At 40.8% G+C, this 19,988-nt stretch overlaps 1 protein-coding gene across 14 annotated transcripts in view; it reads right to left on the reverse strand.

The window, feature by feature from the left end:
- Nucleotides 1–18,176, reverse strand: part of add1 (adducin 1 (alpha)) — a 53,900-nt gene extending 35,724 nt beyond the window's left edge. For 4 of the 14 annotated variants that reach the window (XR_005051749.1, XM_036977708.1, XM_036977707.1 and 1 more), the window contains exon 1: nt 17,853–18,176. The gene's annotated coding sequence lies outside the window, so the exon portion shown is untranslated. The remainder of the gene's footprint in view (nt 1–17,852) is intronic. The other 10 variants (XM_021603160.2, XM_036977711.1, XM_021603165.2 and 7 more) reach the window with 5 other exon arrangements.
- Between the last annotated feature and the right edge of the window lie 1,812 nt (nt 18,177–19,988).

Consider the following 19,988-nt stretch of genomic DNA (forward strand, 5'->3'; position numbering starts at 1 on the left):
GCCAACAGGAAGGCAGGCTCCACTCTCATGCAAAAGAGCAGCAGCATAAATTGTAATATTCTCTCTCCACTGCAGAAGTAGTGTTCAGCTCTGTACGGCCTTTACGGATAAGTCAGTTAAAAATTACAAAATACTGGAGACCCATGACAATCATATCAGAGCCGACCCAGACCCGTGACATTATATAGAATTCTGGATCCGGACGTGTGTGTCCAATGAGCACCGATAAGTTGTATCTATAATTTCACTTCATATGACAAGGATTAAAAATAATTTGCCAGTAGATTGTCGACTTGATTCATGATAACTGCAAGCTAAGATTTTGAAATAATGATGCTGACATGATCAGTCCAATCAAAGCAACTGTTGATATGTGATTTGACGCCATTTTATCTGTGGCCAATGCCCTTGCGCCTTCTTGGATGGGCACTTCTATTGTAACTATGGCAGCACCCAGGGACTTTAATTTGAGGTCTACCCTTAGACTTGGCGCTGATGTACTGTCCCCACGAGTGACAGAACACTGAGCTAATCATGGCGAAACTAGAGAACATTACCAACACCAACGCTCCATATAGTCTGATGGCTGCCCCACCACCACAGAAAGCACAGAGCTAGGTTGAAACACCTGCATTTTGGAGCTGCATTACTCAAAAAAGCAACAAAAAAAGAGTCCATGTTAGTATGCGGCTTTATTAACTCTATTTTTTTATTACGTCGTTTGCAAACTGATATGTGACACAAATGAATGCCAAAATAACATGCAAAACGGGTAAGCCCTGTTTTTTTTTTTAGCTAAAAATGTGGGGCTCCACACAGGTGGGGCTCTGCCCTGAATGATGGGTCGCCACTGAATGCGATCTGCTTCATCTCCGAAGTTACTTCACAAGTTGACTGCAGATATTTACTTAACCCTTTAGACCCCAATAGAATTCTAGGATGCTGCTGTAGATTACTGAACATTTTCAAGATAAAGCTCATTGTCTCACACATTTCAAACAAACAGACATGGCGCAAAAACAATTACAAGTGAACTTAGTTTTAAAGAGCATAACCTCTTCTTTAATATGACACCAGATTCATGTCAATTACACTAATTTTGTGTTCCATTGTGTAAAGACCCTCACTATCAAAAAACTTAATGCAGCAAATTTGACTAAATGACTCACCAAAAATGTACCAGGTATAATATATTATACTTTATTACTTCATTACACTTTATTATACTATATATTTTTAAATGTGATCAGAGGACAATATTCTGAAAGTATTTCAAATCCCACACAAAGTTGGCCACTTGATTGACAACGATTCTTACTTCTGTAACAATGTAAACAACTATTCAGAGACCCTTTCAAAATATAGATAACCTCTCTCAATAAGATTTAGTACAGACCAGGCCTGACAAATGTAGAAATAGTAGATTACTTTGACAACAATTCAGTGAAGGCAACCAGTATTAGATAGAGAGAAGACTATTTTAAAAAGTACACAATTTCCCTACAATATTCATGTCACACTGTCACTGAAGTGTTTGCATTTAGCCTACAACGTGCCATGAAACTTCTTGACACAAGGACCCATCCTACAAAGTGGCACAAAATGTAAATAGTACTTAAGAGTATTAGATCAAGAAAGATCCAGAGAAAAGATATCTGAATGCACCCACACAAAGTAGGCAATTTTATTGACAAAATTCTTACTTCTGTAACAACGTAAAAATGCAAACAACTGATTTCATACAGACTAGGCTTTACACAATGTAGAAATAGTAGCCTACAATTCTGTGAATTGGATGTGGTGGCGGACAGGTTGGTGTTTTAAAAAAGCAGATTAAGTGTAAAACATTTTAAAAGTCAGACTCCTACAACTTTTTAAAAAACAACTCCAAAATCCCTGCTGCTGTCACTTTAGGCCCAGGCTGTGGTCTGACATGGGGCAGACACTCTATGGAAACATAAGACACCTGAGAGGGAGCCTCTTCCTCCTACCCCACATCTCTATCCCTGCTACCATCTCTAACTCCTCTTCCTCCTTGCCTTCTGCTGTTGAGCCCTGAGTTTTTACATCACTTCCCTCGCTTTCACTGACCTAGAGGAACAGACTAACAGAGAGAGAGCAGAGCAACAAAACGGATACAATTGTGGCCGGGAACATCATCTCCTTTTCTCAACCATACACATACTCTCTTCCTAATAAATCTCCTATTAGAGGTTTCCATAATAAATTGTGTGATACAGTTACACGCCTCCCATTCCACCTACACACACACACACACACACACACACAACAGTATCATGATGCTATACAGCACTTTCAAATCAATCAAAATTATTTTACGAAAACCTTGGTGGCCAGATTGTTTCTCAATTCATGTTGTACATATGCATGTCAGACAGGATATAGAGTACACAAAAATACGTTCATGAATATGTTCATAGATGGGTCAGATTATAACCACAAAGGCTATATAGGGTACAACCACTTCAACACCCATGTTCAGATTACTTTTCATAGATGGTAAGAAGTCAAAGCATGTGGCACAACGGTTTACAGATTCAACACATCAACTACTGTTTATTTAGGATGTTGAAAGTAAAAGATTACAAAGATGACAAAGTGCAATTTAGCCAAACAGGTTTAGAATAATTCTTAATCTATTTTGATGGTCATAGCTGGTTGTCTTTGTAGAGAGGAAGTGAGACTATCAAGTAAGTGACAGTGTCACGAGCAAAGCACAATGTTGCCTCCAACTTGTTTTCTTGCCTGACAGACCAACTACAAAGTTAGCTGATTAATTACGAAGCTGGGACAGTTTCCAAATTAATTGCGTCGGTAGAAAAAGGACAAAACAATCCACTTGTTAGCTGGCTATGTAAACAAATGTCATTGCAACTCAATATCATATGCGCTCCACTGCGTGGGCATCTACCCTAACACGGCAGCTAAGCTGTCAAAAAATAGGAACTGTACTACTATAGCCTATGAATATTTGTAGCTACATAGAAAACATGACAAATCAAGACCTAAAATGTTCCCTTTTTAATTTATGGGATTCATATCATCTTCAAAAAATATAGTACCTATTTGGACCGGTATGGACCGACAGTTTCTAAACACCATCCTGTGGCCATTTCCAAATACCCCAGTATATGGTATCAACGGTATACCGTCCAAGCCTAGATTCCAAATGTCTTACTCATTGTTAGGAAGACTTACGGTGTTATTAGATGTTAATAAGTACTATATCTATTGAAGATTATATGAATCCTATAAATGTTTTTTTTTTTTTTTAAAGGGACAATTTGGGTGCAATCAAGTAGAGATTAAATTATAACTACAGAAACGATTTCATCACAATTTCAGATGGTGGGTGTCGAAATCCTCATGCTTTTTGGGAGATGGATTGATGGAAGGATGTCGAGAGACTACATGCTGCTCAGTGCTTACCATGTCATTTGATACAGTACAGTATAATCATGAAGCTGAACAAACACAAAAACACTCCCCTTTCAAGCACACAATGCTGATGTTGTTGCTGACCACCGTCAACACAGATCTACTGTGCCCATTCTGCTACACTGAAGCATCCAACCATCCCCAAGCTCAGTGGAAACATCATGGCCTTTCCCATCCATCCGTCCATTTCTACAAGGAATATCAGCTCAACGTTTTACATACATATCTTATACTTAATATCACGCTTCCAGGATAGAGAACTGTGCAGCTACTGATAAAAGCTGCAATCGTAGCATCAGGCCCAGAGTTGTACATTTCACACCTGGCTGATTCATCTGCATTATGTACTAACCCCACATCACACAGGTTCCCCCTTCCCACTATTACTCAACAACTGGTGCACATCAGAAATGTGCAGGGGTGTAGCATTGACTGTGGTCACTATGGAAACGAAGCACATTACCATGGAAACTGGGAATAGCCTTTTAAACTTATGTAATAGTATAGCAATCTATCATTACAGTACACACCAACTCTACTCCAAATAAAATGTGTTATTAACACGTTCCAGACTTGTTACAGAGAACTGGGAATAGAAATCTCATTCATGACAGATTGCACTAGGTAGTAGTAGGGATACAGGTTGCAACACCATTGTCATCTTTGAACCCAAAATGAGCCTATGTCCTTCTGACTAAAGATTTGGTTCAAAATGCACTCTAAATCTCTCACTGATGCATGCATACCTAAATAATTTACAACGTATAACCTTCCAATATAATTAAAGGAATGAATCAATCTGGGTCACATTCCAACACAATGCCTTGGGGGAAACTAACCTAAAGAGTAGCATTGATTAGAGTAAGACGGCTTTGGAGAAATTCTGCAACAGTCCAGATGCTGTTCATAACTTTTCCGTCCTTTCCCAGCCTGCATCCTGACATGAGGCAATGACGAATGCATTAGGAGAGCGAGAGATGGCGACTAACTGTTAGTACTACAATAACTTCAGTCAAAAAGCTGTTAGCTAGCGAGCAAGAGAGAAGATAGAGGTTAAGTTTCAGCTCTGCAGATGGACCAGAGTTACTGTAGGGAGGGTAGGGGAAGGGTCCATTAAGATGAACATGTGTGTTCTTGACTTTTGATCTCCAATAACCTCTGCCGAGTCCCCAACAACCAGATGTTGCAGTTCAGGGGAAATGGGAAGAGAGGCTGATGCTTCTTCCGATTTTGGACGTTGACGAGGCGACACTCCATCTTAACTCCTCCTACACATTTACTGGATAGGTTTTACAGTGCAGAAAACAACCTCCCGACAGTTTTTCTTCTCGTCAAGACCAGTATGTGGGTGGATCTACTTTCAGGCGTTTCTTTTACACCTGCTAGATCTCCAATAACAGTAGAGAATGTAATGAAAAATAACATTTCAGTTAGCTTATTTCAACATCATAGATAATGAAAGTGAAAAACATTTGAATTATTTGAGACACCATTTGGCTGTGTAATGTTATGTAACCCCACTCTACACCCCTTTAGTCATTATGTTGGAGGGAAAACCTATTTCAAATTGGCTTGTCGGACTGTGCAAACATTTTAAATTACGTTTTTTTCATCACATGCACAAGTACAGCGAAATACCTTTCTTGCAAGCGCTTTCCCAAAAATGAAGTAATCAATATCAGTAGTACTATAAAATAAAGCAGAACAAAAATACACAAGAAATAAGATCATTTTACCAAAGCGCTTTCAATCAGAGCAGGAAGTTCCGTTGAAAATACCTTTCCATCAAACCTAGGTCATTCATACATACATACATATTCTATATATATATTTTTTTAAACAACAGGATAAAAAGACCACTTGCGTTAGCTCCAAAAATATGCCAGTCAAGTCATCTTCTGAAAGGATTTTGCGAGGAGAGGAAACTGAAGTTTTGGTCTCAAACTCACCCTCTCTCACTTCCTGTGTGTGTGCCTCCATCTGGATGGGTCAGTGATACATGGCGAAGTCCACTATGCTTCCAAACAATGAGTGCAGTCTCTAACTCCAGAGTGAATGCCTGTCATAGATGGAATCCATAATAATGCTTCTTTGGGATGTAGGAATCCACTGCCTGACAACTGTTGCCTGTGCCTCAGATAACTAGTGCCCCTAACTCATAACAGAAGAACGCATTATAGCCATGGCCCTTTTCACTCATGTAAATGAGATGTTATGAGCATTGAACAGTGTGTTCTGTGTGTCTGTTGCAGTGTTTACATGGCAAAGCCCTGATAACCATCCTCAAGCATCCAATTTGTAGCCCAATTTGATAAAACTTCTATACTCATGAATGTTGAAGATGGAAATACTTGTGTGTTTCTGGCTATTAAAATACTATTCTGATTTCACAAAAATGCTCTCTTACAGCTGGGGGACGAGTGGTTATCGACTGCGTAATGTCATTATTGAATCCGACTTCAAGTGACGCTTTATAATCCAAAGTAATGTAAAATTTCATTAATATATTTTTTGTGCCCTGATAAATCACTTGAAATAGATTTTTAGAAATAGAGTTAGATGCCATTTCATGTTATTGAATTAGAAGTCTACATTCCAGCATTGATTTGTTTTGAACAGAGTTTAACAATACTGAGATTGACATTTATGGCAGACTGATAGAGGTCCATGTACAGTGGCATCATATTCAATACATCATTTAACATGATTTTCATCCTCATACAGTGGATTAGGAAATTATTCAGACCCTTTCACGTTTTCCACATTTTGTGCCTTATTCTAAAACTGATTAAATAAATATTTTGCTCTCATCACCCTACACACAACACCCCATAATGACAAAGCGAAAAGAGGTGGGGGTTTTCGTGCACATCAACTGAAATACCTTATTTACACAAGTATTCGGACTCTTTGCTATGAGACTCGAAATTGAGCTCAAGTGCATCCTGTTTCCATTAATCATCCTTGAGATGTTTCTACAACTTGGAGACCACCGGTGGTATATTTTATTGATTGGACATGATTTGGACATGATTTGGAAAGGCACACACCGGTCTATACAAAGGTCCCACAGTTTACAGTGCATGCCATAACAAAATCCAAGCCATGAGGTCGAAGGAATAAGAGACAGGAGCTAAGAGAAAGCTAAGAGACAGGATTTTGTCGAGGCACAGATCAAAAAAAAATGTATGCAGCATTGAAGGTCCCCAAGAACACAGTGGCCTCCATTATTCTGAAATGGAATAAGTTTGGAACCACCAAGACACCTCCTAGAGCTGGCCCGCCGGGCTAAAATGAGCAATCGAGAAAGAAGGGTCAGGGAGGTGACCAAGAACCCGATGGTCACAGACAGAGCTCCAGAGTTCCTCTGTGGAGATGGGAGAACCTTCCCAAAGGACAACCATCTCTGCAGCACTCCACCAATCAGGCCTTTATGGTAGAGTGGCCAGACAAAAGACACACTAGCTTAGAGTTAGCCAAAAGGCACCTAAAGGACTCTGACCATGAGAAACAACATGCTCTGGTCTGATGAAACCAAGATTGAACTTTTTGGCCTGAATGCCAATCATCACGTCTGGAGGGAACCAAGCACCACTCATCATCTGGCCAATACCATCCCTACGGTGAAGCATGGTGGTGGTAGCAACATGCTGTGGGGATGGTTTTCAGTGGCAGGGATTGTGAGACTAGTCAGGATCGAGGGAAAGATGAACAGAGCAAAGTACAGTAAGATCCTTGATGAAAACCTGCTCCAGAGCTCTCAGGACCTCAGACTGGGGCAAAGGTTCATCTTCCAACAGGACAAAAGCCCGAAGCCAGACGACCTGGAAATAGCTGCGCAGCAATGCTCCCCATCCAACCTGACAGAGCTTGAGAGGGTCTGCAGAGAAGAATGGGAGAAACTCCGCAAATACAGGTGTGCCAAGCTTGTAGCGTCATACCGAAGAAGACTTGAGGCTCTAATTACTGCCAAAGGTGCTTCAACAAAGTACTGAGTAAAGGGTCACTTTTGTAAATGTGATATTTCACTTTATTTTTAATACATTTGCAAAAGTTTCTAAAAACCTGTTTTTGCTTGGTCAATATTGGATTTTTGGCAGGGACCTGCAACCTAATTTTGGCCAAAATGAACTGGAGGGATTACTTCTACCAAGGTTCTCTTTTTCAAGCTATACAGAGGGTGCACTCGCAAACAAACAGCAGAGCTGAGGACACCATCCAACCTGGAACTGAGTGAGTAGTGTTTGGTCTGATACTATTTTGAAAGCCAAGAAGAAAAATGCAAATAAAAAAAGTACATTAGAATTATATATTTTACTTTATGGATTAGAGGTCGACCGATTATGATTTTTCAACGCCGATACCGATTATTGGAGGACCAAAAAAGCCAATACCGGTTAAAAAAATGTTTTGTTGTAATAATGACAATTATAACAATCCTAAATGAACACTTATTTTAACTTAATATAATACATCAATAAAATCAATTTAGCCTCAAGTAGATAATGAAACATGTTCAATTTGGTTTAAATAATGCAAAAACAGTGTTGGAGAAGAATGTAAAAGTGCAATATGTGCTATGTAAGAAAGCTAACGTTTCAGTTCCTTGCTCAGAACATGAGAACATATGAAAGCTGGTGGTTCCTTTTAACAGTCTTCAATATTCCCAGGTAAGAAGTTTTAGGTTGTAGTTATTATAGGACTATTTCCCTCTATACCATTTGTATTTCATTAACCTTTGACTATTGGATGTTCTTGTAGGCACTTTAATATTGCCAGTGTAACAGTATAGCTTCCGTCCCTCTCCTCGCTCCTCCCTGGGCTTGAACCAGCAACAACGACAACAGCCACCACATCGAAGCGGCGTTACCCATGCAGAGCAAGGGAAACAACCACCCCAAGGCTCAGAGCGAGTGAAGTTTGAAACGCTATTAGCGCGCACTAACTAGCCAGCCATTTCACTTCAGTCACACCAGCCTAATCCTGGGAGTTGATAGGTTTGAAGTCATAAACAGCATAATGCTTGACGCACAACGAAGAGCTGCTGGCAAAACGCACGAAAGTGCTGTTTGAATTAATGTTTACGCGGCTGCTTCTGCCTACCACCGCTCAGTCAGATACTTGTATGTTTGTATGCTCAGTCAGATTATATGCAACATAGGACACGCTAGATAATATCTAGCAATATCATCAACCATGTGTAGTTAACTTATGATTGATTGTTTTTTCTAAGATAAGTTTAATGCTAGCTAACAACTTACCTTGGCTTACTGCATTTGCGTAACAGGCAGTCTCCTTGTGGAATGCAACGAGAGAGAGGCAGGTCGTTATTGCTTTGGACTAGTTAACTATAAGGTTGCAAGATTGGATCCCCCGAGCTGACAAGGTGAAAATCTGTCTTTCTGCCCCTGAACGAGGCAGTTAACCCAACGTTCCTAGGCCATCATTGAAAATAAGAATGTGTTCTTAACTGACTTGCCTAGTTAAATAAAGATTTTAAAAAATAAAAACATTTTTTTTATAAAAAAAAAGAAGAAAAAAAAAAATCGGCACCCAAAAATACAGATTTCCGATTGTAATGAAAACTTGAAATCGGCCCTAATTAAATCGGCCATTCCGATTAATCGGTCGACCTCTATTATGGATACTGAATGCTGAGTTAAGTCTGCCAGGCTTGCTAGGACAAACAAGATACAACTTCAATTAGGGGGTGTGACGTGAGGTGAGGTGTGACGTGAGAGGTGTCGAGGCCCTTGGGCCCAACAAGTGGCAGGAGTCTTTGAAGCCCTCGTTCACTGTTCAAAGACCACCCACTGGCATGTTCAACAAGACATCTGCCTCCAGAAATAAAAGCTTATCCCAAGTGGGTGTGACACCTACTCCAGTTGCCTGCTGCACTGCTGCTTGGATTCCACCTGGCGATCTGTTCACCGTCTGCCCTGGCCTGTCTCCCCCTGTCTGGTACAGGTAACTTCACCACACTCCCCCCTCTCTCCTGAGCTGTCGCTCGCCTCCAGCACACACGCACTGTTGGGGCGAGTGACTCTGAACTTACAATGGCTTGCCCCAAGTCGTTATATATTAAAAATTGTTCTTGTGCATTTTGCTATTTGCCTCATGAATGCTTTGTTGACTACGAACTTACTTTACCCAACCGTGGGACAGACTGTTTGTTCCCACACTCGGAACTCTGACTTTCAATTGGTTACACAGACTTTTGGCCTCCCATCCTATTCTAACCACCAACAAGCTTTCTCTACCCTTAACCTTGTTCTGAACACCTCCAAAACAAAGGTCATGTGGTTTGGTAAGAAGTATGCCCCTCTTCCCAGGGGTGTTATTACTACCTCTGAGGGTTTAGAGCTTGAAGTAGTCACCTTGTAACCAAAAGGTTGCAAGATCGAATCCCCAAGCTGACAAGATAAAAATCTGTCGTTCTGCCCCTGAACAAGGCAGTTAACATACTGTTCCTAGGCCGTCATTGAAAATAAGAATTTGTTCTTAACTGACTTGCCTAGTTAAAGTAAAATAAAACAAACATATAGATCGGCAGGTAAGAGTGCTCTCGAGCGGCTAGATGTTCTTTACCATTTGGCCATCAGATTTGCCACCAATACCAATGCTCCTTATAGGACACATCACTGATCTCTATATTCATCTGTAAACTGATCATCTCTGTGTACCCGTAGCAAAACCCACGGGTTCATTCTTATTTATAAAACCCTCTTAGGCCTCACTCCCCCCTATCTGAGATATCTACTGCAGCCCTCATCCTCCACATACAACACCCATTCTGCCAGTCACATTCTGTTAAAGGTCCCCAAAGCACACACATCCCTGGGTCGCTCCTCTTTTCAGTTCTCTGCAGGTAGCGACTGGAACGAGCTGCAACAAACACTCAAACTGGACAGTTTTATCTCAATCTCTTCATTCAAAGACTCAATCATGTCGAGTTGTCGCTGCTTTGCGTGATGTTTTGTTGTCTCTACCTTCTTGCCCTTTGTGCTGTTGTCTGTGCCCAATAATGTGTGTGTACCATGTTGTTGTCATGTTGTGTTATCATGTGTTGCTGCCTTACGTCTCTCTTTATGTAGTGTTGTCTCTTGCATTGATGTGTGTTTTGTTTTATATTTATATTTTTTGTTTTTAATCCCAGCCCCCGTCCTCGCAGGAGGCCTTTTGGTAGGCCGTCATTATAAACAAGAATTTGTTTTTAACCGACTTGCCTAATTAAATAAAAAGGTTCAATATTATTATTTTTTATTTTTTTAAATATAGGAGACAATCTTGTTCATTCCAACTTTGCCTGACTCAGGTTGGCCCAGTAGTGTGAAAAGCATACTAGTGTCTTCAAATTTGGACCTGCTGCCGACTGCTCAGCACATTTGAGGGTGGTGCCTGGGTTAAACAGATGGTGCTGTGTTATTATGCAAGAGCAAAAGCAGGAGGGACAGTGAATGTGTGTAGCTAGCGGATGGCTAAATTAGCATCAAGACATTCTGCATTAATATGGCCCCAAATTCTTCCTAAAGTTTAATTCCTGAAATCTAAATCCATTTTAAAAAAGTCATTTAAAAGGGTGGAAAGATGTTTGGCATATATTTGGCATTTGCACAGAAAATGATTATTGAGAAATATTGTGGCCTTACACAGTCCTCCTTAAAACTAGTCTAAAGTCGAGCCTGTTAGCATGGACATGTTATCTGCCTTAGAGAAAGGAGGGTATTTAAGAAAATATCTTACTTCACAGTACCCACGTGCACTCCCACACTCATAATCTCTTTTTAATAACATCTGCGCTGAAGCCAACCCTGTTTACATGGAAATGTTATCTGCTCCATGCTGCAGAGTGTAGAGCGTTGTGTTGAGGGGGCAGTGACCGTGCTTGGCGAGGGTTCTCTCAAGGCTTTATGTGGCAGTCAGATGTCACATGTAAGAGGGAGATCGGTGGGAGATCGGTGGGAGATCGGTGTCTGAAGGGAGATTGGTTTGGAAAATGGCACACTATGAAATTCCATTTGAACCAAATGGACAATAAAGTATTGTAATGATCTCGATATATCATTAATAAAAGATTGTCCAGGACAGTGGATCACATTCTCATATCAAACTGTTTATTATACAAATCAAATTGTATGACTACACTAAGTAAATTGTTATATACCAAATCATTAACCCTGATGGCTCTCTCACTGATACAGGATGTAAGAGAGAGATAACCATTAAGCATGCCAATATAACAGAACCTGTTGTGCCCAGCCCCCCCTGTTCCACCAACCACAATGAGTCCTGGCACCAAAACATTCCAGGCATTCCTTTGATTGGCAGACAGCAGGGGGACTGGCCTGCTGGACCCCACGAAAGCCTGAGTGACCGGTAAACGTGCCGTGATAACCACACAACAACAGGACGTCAGAACAGAGGCACACAACTGTCCAAGCGGGTCGCTACATATAGTATCTATTCCATAGAAATGTAATCAATGGCATAATTGGTGGACTGGCAGCCATTGAGTGTATCCACGACTAGGTTGAAGATGTAATAATTACATGCAGAAGCGTTCGAACAGAGATGTATAAAAAAATATATATATAATATATATTTTTTTTAATTAAAAATCTTGTTACCAGTGCTGTTGCTTGATTTTATAGGATCAGCATTGAAAAAAACAGCAGGCTGAGGAATCCAATAATAAAGTGAATGTAGGTTATTTTTTACGTTTTTTTTAAACAAAATGAATATAATGACAGTAAAGCACTTATGCTATGTATTAGCTGAAATTCACTACGATTGTGTTAATTTTTTTAAGGGTGCAGTAGCCCGTTAATTAAATTGCGCACCTAGCAAGAGACTGTTTTGCTAGTGGTGTTTCTGTACATGTCCTACATGTGATGGCAGAGTTTGCTAAATAAATGCCCCTGATTGATACAAATCATCATGGTATCATTCTGCCAGGGTAGGCCTACTTTGCAGTCAACATTTAATTGTGAAGGGTTTTGGGGGAAGCCTTTAGAAATCGATGTGCTAAAATGCGCATGATGACTGAATTGCGCATCGCAAAGATTCAACCAAGACTTCGTACCCAATCATTTTCAATACATTGTTTACATGTCCATTGTTGCCTTAGCATATACTGGTAGATAAAAGTTGAAACTTATTTTCCTTTTTCTGCCTGCTGCCTGCTGAAACTGTGTGGCGCGCATCTGAACATAGAGTATTTCACAGGCTTTGCATTTGTGTAAGTTACTTTTCGCCTGATTTCTCTATTGTACGACAACTACATATTTGATAAGGTGAAATACCTCCACCACACCACTTTGATACGCGTCAGTGGGGATTAAGAAGTGAGTATACGCAATACCCACTGAACAAAGAGTGGGTATACGGCATATATCTGCATATAGCATCCACTACACCACTGAGTGCCACTGGGCTGGATCAACCTGTTTTTCTTGAAACATTGTAAAATATTAACCTAGGTATTCAAATATTTCATGACATCAGAAAACATTGTTTCTTGAGTCCAACACAAGACTCCCCCCCTTGCACTGACAAATCTTGCATTCTACACAATGAAACCCAGCCAAACGTTTGCACTTGGAGAAAGGAAGGAAAGAGAGCGAGAGAGAGGGGGAAACAAACTTGAAATGAGGAACACATTTTAATCATCATCTTCACTGGGGTCAAGGGTGTGGGTTGGTGCACTAAAACAACCTTGAGGTCGACCGATTAATCGGCATGGCCGATTAATTATAACAAATCGGTAATCTGCATTTTTGGACTCCGATTACATTGCATTCCACGAGGAAACTACGTGGCAGGCTGACCACCTGTTACGCGAGTGCAGCAAGGAGCCAAGGTAAGTTGCTAGCTAGTATTAAACTGCTCTTATAAAAAACAATCAATCAATCTTCACATAATCACTAGTTAACTACACATGGCTGATGATATTACTAGTTTATCTAGCGTGTCCTGCGTCGCATATAATCAATGTTAATTTATCATCGAATCACAGCCTACTTTGCCAAACAGGAGATGATTTAACAGAAGCGCATTCGCAAAAAACGCACAATATACAGAAGTATATTTATTTTTAAACCTGCATATTTAGTTAAAAGAAATTCATGTTAGCAGGCAATATTAACTATGGAAATTGTGTCACTTCTCTTGCGTTCATTGCACGCAGAGTCAGGGTATATGTAACAGTTTGGGTCGCCTAGCTTGTTGCCAGAATTGTACATAATTATGACATACATTGAGGGTTGTGCAATGTAACAGCAATATTTAGACTTAGGGTTGCCACCCGTTTGATAAAATACGGAACGGTTTGGTATTTCACTGAAATAATAAACGTTTTGTTTTCAAAATGATCGTTTCTGGATTTGACCATATTAATGACCAAAGGCTCGTATTTCTGTGTTTATTATATTATAATTAAGTCTATGATTTGATATTTGATAGAGCAGTCTGACTGAGCGGTGGTAGGCAGCAGCAGGCTCGTAAGTACTCATTCAAACTTTACTGCGTTTGCCAGCAGCTCTTAGCAATGCTTGACTCACAGCGCTGTTTATGACAAGCCTATCAACTCCTGAGATTAGGCTGGCAATACCAAAGTGCCTATTAGAACATCCAATAGTCAAAGGTATATGAAATACAAATGGTATAGAGAGAAATAGTCCTATAATAACTACAACCTAAAACTTCTTAACTGGGAATATTGAACCACCAGCTTTCATATGTTCTAATTTTCTGAGCAAGGAACTTCAATGTTAGCTTTTTTTACATTGCACTTGTACTTTCTTCTCCAACACTGTGTTTGTGCATTATTTAAACCAAACTGAGCATGTTTCATTATTTATTTGAGACTAAATAGATGTTATGTATTAAGTTAAAATAAAAGTGTTCATTCAGTTTTGTTGTAATGTATATATATTTTTTTACATTTTATTCTTATTGTACGATTAATCGGTATCGGCTTTTTTTTTGGTCCTCCAATAATCGGTGTAGGAGTTGAAAAATCATAATCGGTCGACCTCTAAAAAAAAACTATCTTAAAAACAAGAGTCTGTGTGTGTGTAGCAGTTCCAATCGAAAGGGTGTTCCTCCCATTCCAACAAAATAACAAAATCCAAGGAGATACCCCTCCAGTTCGCTCTACAGGCTGCTAGCCTAGTTTGTTTCTACTAATCCTCATAAAGGAGGGGAATTACAGCCCACTAACTGACTGGAAAAATATATCAACAGCTAGCAGACTAAAGAAGCAATAGTTTAGTGAAATATGCTCTGATCTCCAGTATTGCCCCAAATTTAACAGCAATCTGCATTCCAGAGATGGCATGGCACACATTCACCTGGGGTCTCTCTCACTAGTGCATAGCGTAGCAAAACACTTTGCAGCAGATAACGAAAACAAGTGTTTCTTATTGGACAAGTTCTGCAAGTCCCCCCATGTTTCAGTGAGTTTGGTTACGTTTGGTGTCCAATGAATAATACCCTGATATCAGCAGGTCAAAGACAGGGTGAAGGCACACATTAATTCGCCAGGTCAGCACAGAGCCTCAGACATCCCTGAATCATCCTCTGAACAACCCTCAATGCTCTTACCAAGCCTTTCACTGCCTGGCTGCATGACAATTACCTATGATGGGATAACACTGTACAGAGAAGGACAAAGTATTAATCTCAAGGCTTTTTTTTATAGAAATCCATAATGCTTCCTTATTCTTTGGGTTGTTGACATGTGTACTGTAGCCTAGGCAAGGCTGGATTGTCATCAGTAGGAAAGAGTAATCAAACATCTCTTGGGAGATTGGAAGCTTATTGGATGATTGTTCAAATAGACAAAGAAAAATATGGGATGTTCAAAATTCAACATTAAATACTTCATTGCTACAGTGCACTGGGAAAAAAACATGCATGGTTGAATTAGGCCTACAATAGCACACACCAGCACAGTTAAACTCAACAAAAAAAAGTCCCTTTTTCAGGACCCTGTCTCTCAAAGATAATTCATAAAAATCCAAATAACTTCACCAAAAGTAAGATGCACTGCTCATCTGCATGAACATGCCTTAGACATGTGTAACGGATGTGAAACGGCTAGCTTAGTTAGCGGTGCGCGCTAAATAGCGTTTCAATCAGTGATGTCACTTGCTCTGAGACCTTGAAGTAGTAGTTCCCCTTGCTCTGCAAGGGCCACGGCTTTTGTGGAGCGATGGGTAACGATGCTTCGTGGGTATCATTTGTTGATGATTGCAGAGGGTCCCTGGTTTGTGCCCGGGTATGGGCGAGGAGACGGTCTAAAGTGATACTGTTACATTGATGCTGTTGACCCGGATTACTGGTTGCTGCGGAAAACGAGGAGGTCAAAAGGGGGGTGAGTGTAACGGATGTGAAACGGCTAGCTTAGTTAGCGGTGCGCGCTAAATAGCGTTTCAATCAGTGATGTCACTTGCTCCGAGACCTTGAAGTAGTAGTTCCCCTTGCTCTGCAAGGGCCACGGCTTTTGTGGAGCGATGGGTAACGATGCTTCGTGGGTATCAGTTGTTGATGTGTGCAGAGGGTCCCTGGTTCGCACCCGGGTATGGGCGAGGGGACGGTCTAAAGTTATACTGTTACACATGCTGCAAGGAGGCTTGAGGACTGCATATGTGGCTAAGACAATAAATTGTGATGTCCGTACTGTGAGACGCTTAAGACAGCGCTACAGGGAGACACGATGGACAGCTGATCGTCCTCGCAGTGGCAGACCATGTGTAACAACACCTGCACAGGATCGGTACATCCAAACATCACACCCGTGGGACAGGTACAGGATGGCAACAACAACTGCCCGAGTTATACCAGGAATGCACAATCCCTCCATCAGTAATCAGGCTGAGAGAGGCTGGACTGAGGGCTTGTAGGCCTGTTGTAAGGCAGGTCCTCACCAGACATCACCGGCAACAATGTCGCCTATGGGCACAAACCCACTGTCGCTAGACCAGACAGGACCGGCAAAAAGTGCTCTTCACTGACGAGTAGCAGTTTTGTCTCACCAGGGGTGATGGTCGGATTCGTGTTTATTGTTGAAGGAATGAGCGTTACACCGAGGCCTGTACTCTGGAGCGGGATCGAGGTGGAGGGTTCGTCATGGTCTGGGGCGGTGTGTCACAGCGTCATCGTACTGAGCTTGTTGTCATTGCAGGCAATCTCAACGCTGTGCGTTACAGGGAACACATCTTCCTCCCTCATATGGTACCCCTGACATGACCCTCCAGCATGACAATGCCACCAGCCATACTGTTTGTTCTGTTCGTGATTTCCTGCAAGACAGCAATGTCAGAGTTCTGCCATGGCCAGCGAAGAGCCCGGATCTCAATCCCATTGAGCACGTCTGGGACCTGTTGGATCGGAGGGTGAGGGCTAGGGCCATTCCCCCCAGAAATGTCCAGAAACTTGCAGATGCCTTGGTGGAAGAGTGGGGTAACATGTCACAGCAAGAACTGGCAAATCTAGTGCAGTTCATGAGGAGGAGATGCACTGCAATACTTAATGCAGCTGGTGTCCACACCAGATACTGACTGTTACTTTTGATTTTGACCCCCTTTGTTCAGGGACACATTATTCCATTTCTGCTAGTCACATTTCTGTGGAACTTGTTCAGTTTATGTCTCAGTTGTTGAATCTTATGTTCATACAAATATTAACACATGTTAAGTTTGCTGAAAATAAACGCAGTTGACAGTGAGAGGACGTTTCTTTTTTTGCCGAGTTTAGGTGTTCAAATAACATCTGGCTATTAGCAATGACTGACTCAAAGGTTTGAAGGTCTCCTACTTCCTTTCCTGTCCCATTCATTATTCAGGCCTACTGTAAACCATAAAATACTATCCAATTAGGGGCCACATACAGTTCTCTAACAACATTGCATAATGCTGCACTCGATATTGCATAATGCTATGATAAATATTATAATAAAACACACCAATGCACTTGTTTAACCTAAACTCAGCGTCCTGTCCCCGTGTAGGCTATGCAACATTCTCAGACAACAGCCTACTAGAACGTGTGGCTTTAGGAGCCTATACCCACTCCTGCGTTTGAATTAGACTAGGTGTGTGATGGGATTAGTAGTAGCCTACAGAGCCATTGTTGTTACTAACCCTACCAGTAGGCCAACACAACTATTCAGTGTGTAATTCACTATTGCTTCAGTTACAACAACAAAAAAAGGTCCACACGCCCCTCTGCAAAGTCCATTGGCGACGCGTAGGCAACGTTGTAGCGACGCTACTAGCAAGTTCGCTACATATTATACAAAGAGAAATGAAAATAACACTTCCATAATTTACATGATCTCGCACCGACTGGATCGTACTACTATTGAAATAACATTATCTGTTGCAACTTACCCTCGTTTATTCGAAATATGGTTGGAAAGACAGCACCTTCTTCTAGATAGCGAGCCTGCTATTTTCACAATTTCTATCCGCTGTGCTTTCAAAAGGGTCTGGTTCTGCTTGTAGTTACTGCGACGCTCCGCCCAACTACCGCCCTCTCACTTGGGTTAGTTCTTTCTGGCATCCTTGGGACGTCCCTAACCTTACCTTACCACAACCGTAACCCTTACCTAACGTTAACCATTTTACATGTCAACTTCAATAGGGCAACGTCAGAGTTGTGACGTCCCAAGGATTCCGGAAAGCATGGACCCTCTCACGTGGGTGCGGTGAATGCCTGGCACGTATGTATAATTGGTTGTGCTCATAATCCATTGCTGCAAAGGCACCGGGCTTCGATTTATAGGAATGTATGGAGCAACACAATGTTTAAAAAATATGTGTTTTTTTTCATCCCAAAAGACATATAACAGTGCAGCCTATTTAACATGACTGTGCATAAAAAGCCAAACCTGATAATATATCACAGAAGATTAGCCTATACTGTAGGTATCCGAATGCCTCACGTTTCTCTAATTTTGGGCATTTATGCTTTAGGCATAAATGTTAATTGTGTATATAGATAATTAATGTAATTAATTGCAGGACTTCTTTGAAAGACAATAGCATTTAGTTGAGAACTCCCCCCCTTTACTGTGTCCATTACATTAAATAGATAGAAATCATGTAGTCGACACACTCATGTCACCTTGTGGCATTGTAAGGAAATACAGGCTTTCCCTTCAAAAGTTAAAAAATCAACCACTCAATACTATTCATGTTTTATACAATAGTTTACCCCCTGTAGTAGACCTCGAGATTAGAAATAAACCACATCTGCGACCATCTGCGTGCGTATCTCTTTGCTTTGAACGGTATTGCAAAAATAATACAAAAATAAATATTGTTACAAGCTGCGAAATGTTATTGTTGCTACTGTACAGCACGAACCAATCATCTGGTTTCCACTAGATAGCACAGCCACAAAGTCTAAATAGGCTATATCAAAACAAAATGTAGCTTTTTGGTCTTCATTCAAGGTTAGTTTAGCAGTGTGGTTAGGTTTAAAATCACATTTTAGGAAGATAAATTCCAGAAATAGAAACTAGTAACGATAATTCTTTGGCGAATCCGGAAATGACGTCCTTTCAGAAATTACGTAAATTTAGTCTGCGTAACATCAATGCACAAACGTAACATCAATGCACGATAGTAAGATGTACATTCGCTTTTATCCAAGAGTAGAAAATAATCATATTTTCTGATTTAGGTAAGCGTCAAAAGCTGGTTGAATAACGGCAGCTAGCTAGTCAGAATGTTTCTATAGATATCAAACAGATAACGTTACATTAATGTACTTATTGCCAATTGCATTAACCATATTAAGGGGATAATATTTTTTTAAACGCAGCTAATTTACAGGATTTTGCTACAAAAATTGCAACTTTCATTGATGTGCAGCTAAACAGTCTGCCACACTACGGTTTGGCAGGGCAAAACGTTTTGGTGATTTCTGGTAGGCCAATAATATATACACAATTAACATTTATGCCTAAAGCATAAATGCCCCAATTTAGAGAAACGTGAGGCATTCGGATAACTACAGTATAGGCTAATCTTCTGTGATATATTATCAGGTTTGGCTTTTTATGCACAGTCATGTTAAATAAGCTGCACTGTTATATGTATTTTATATATTTTTTAAACATTGTGTTGCTCCATACATTTCCAATACTCTACTCAGCAAACTGGATGCAGTTTATCACAGTGCCATCCGCTTTGTTACTAAAGCACCTTATACCACCCACCACTGCGACCTGTATGCTCTAGTCGGCTGGCCCTCGCTACATATTTGTCGCCAGACCCACTGGCTCCAGGTCATCTACAAGTCCATGCTAGTTAAAGCTCCGCCTTATCTCAGTTCATGATGGCAACACCCACCAATAGCACGCGCTCCAGCAGGTGTATCTCACTGATCATCCCTAAAGCCAACACCTAATTTGGCCGCCTTTCCTTCCAGTTCTCTGCTGCCTGTGACTGGAACGAATTGCAAAAATCGTTGAAGTTGGAGAGTTTTATCTCCCTCACCAACTTTAAACATCTGCTATC

The sequence above is a fragment of the Oncorhynchus mykiss genome, chromosome 5 (assembly GCF_013265735.2).
Source record: "Oncorhynchus mykiss isolate Arlee chromosome 5, USDA_OmykA_1.1, whole genome shotgun sequence".
NCBI classification, from domain to species: domain Eukaryota; kingdom Metazoa; phylum Chordata; class Actinopteri; order Salmoniformes; family Salmonidae; genus Oncorhynchus; species Oncorhynchus mykiss.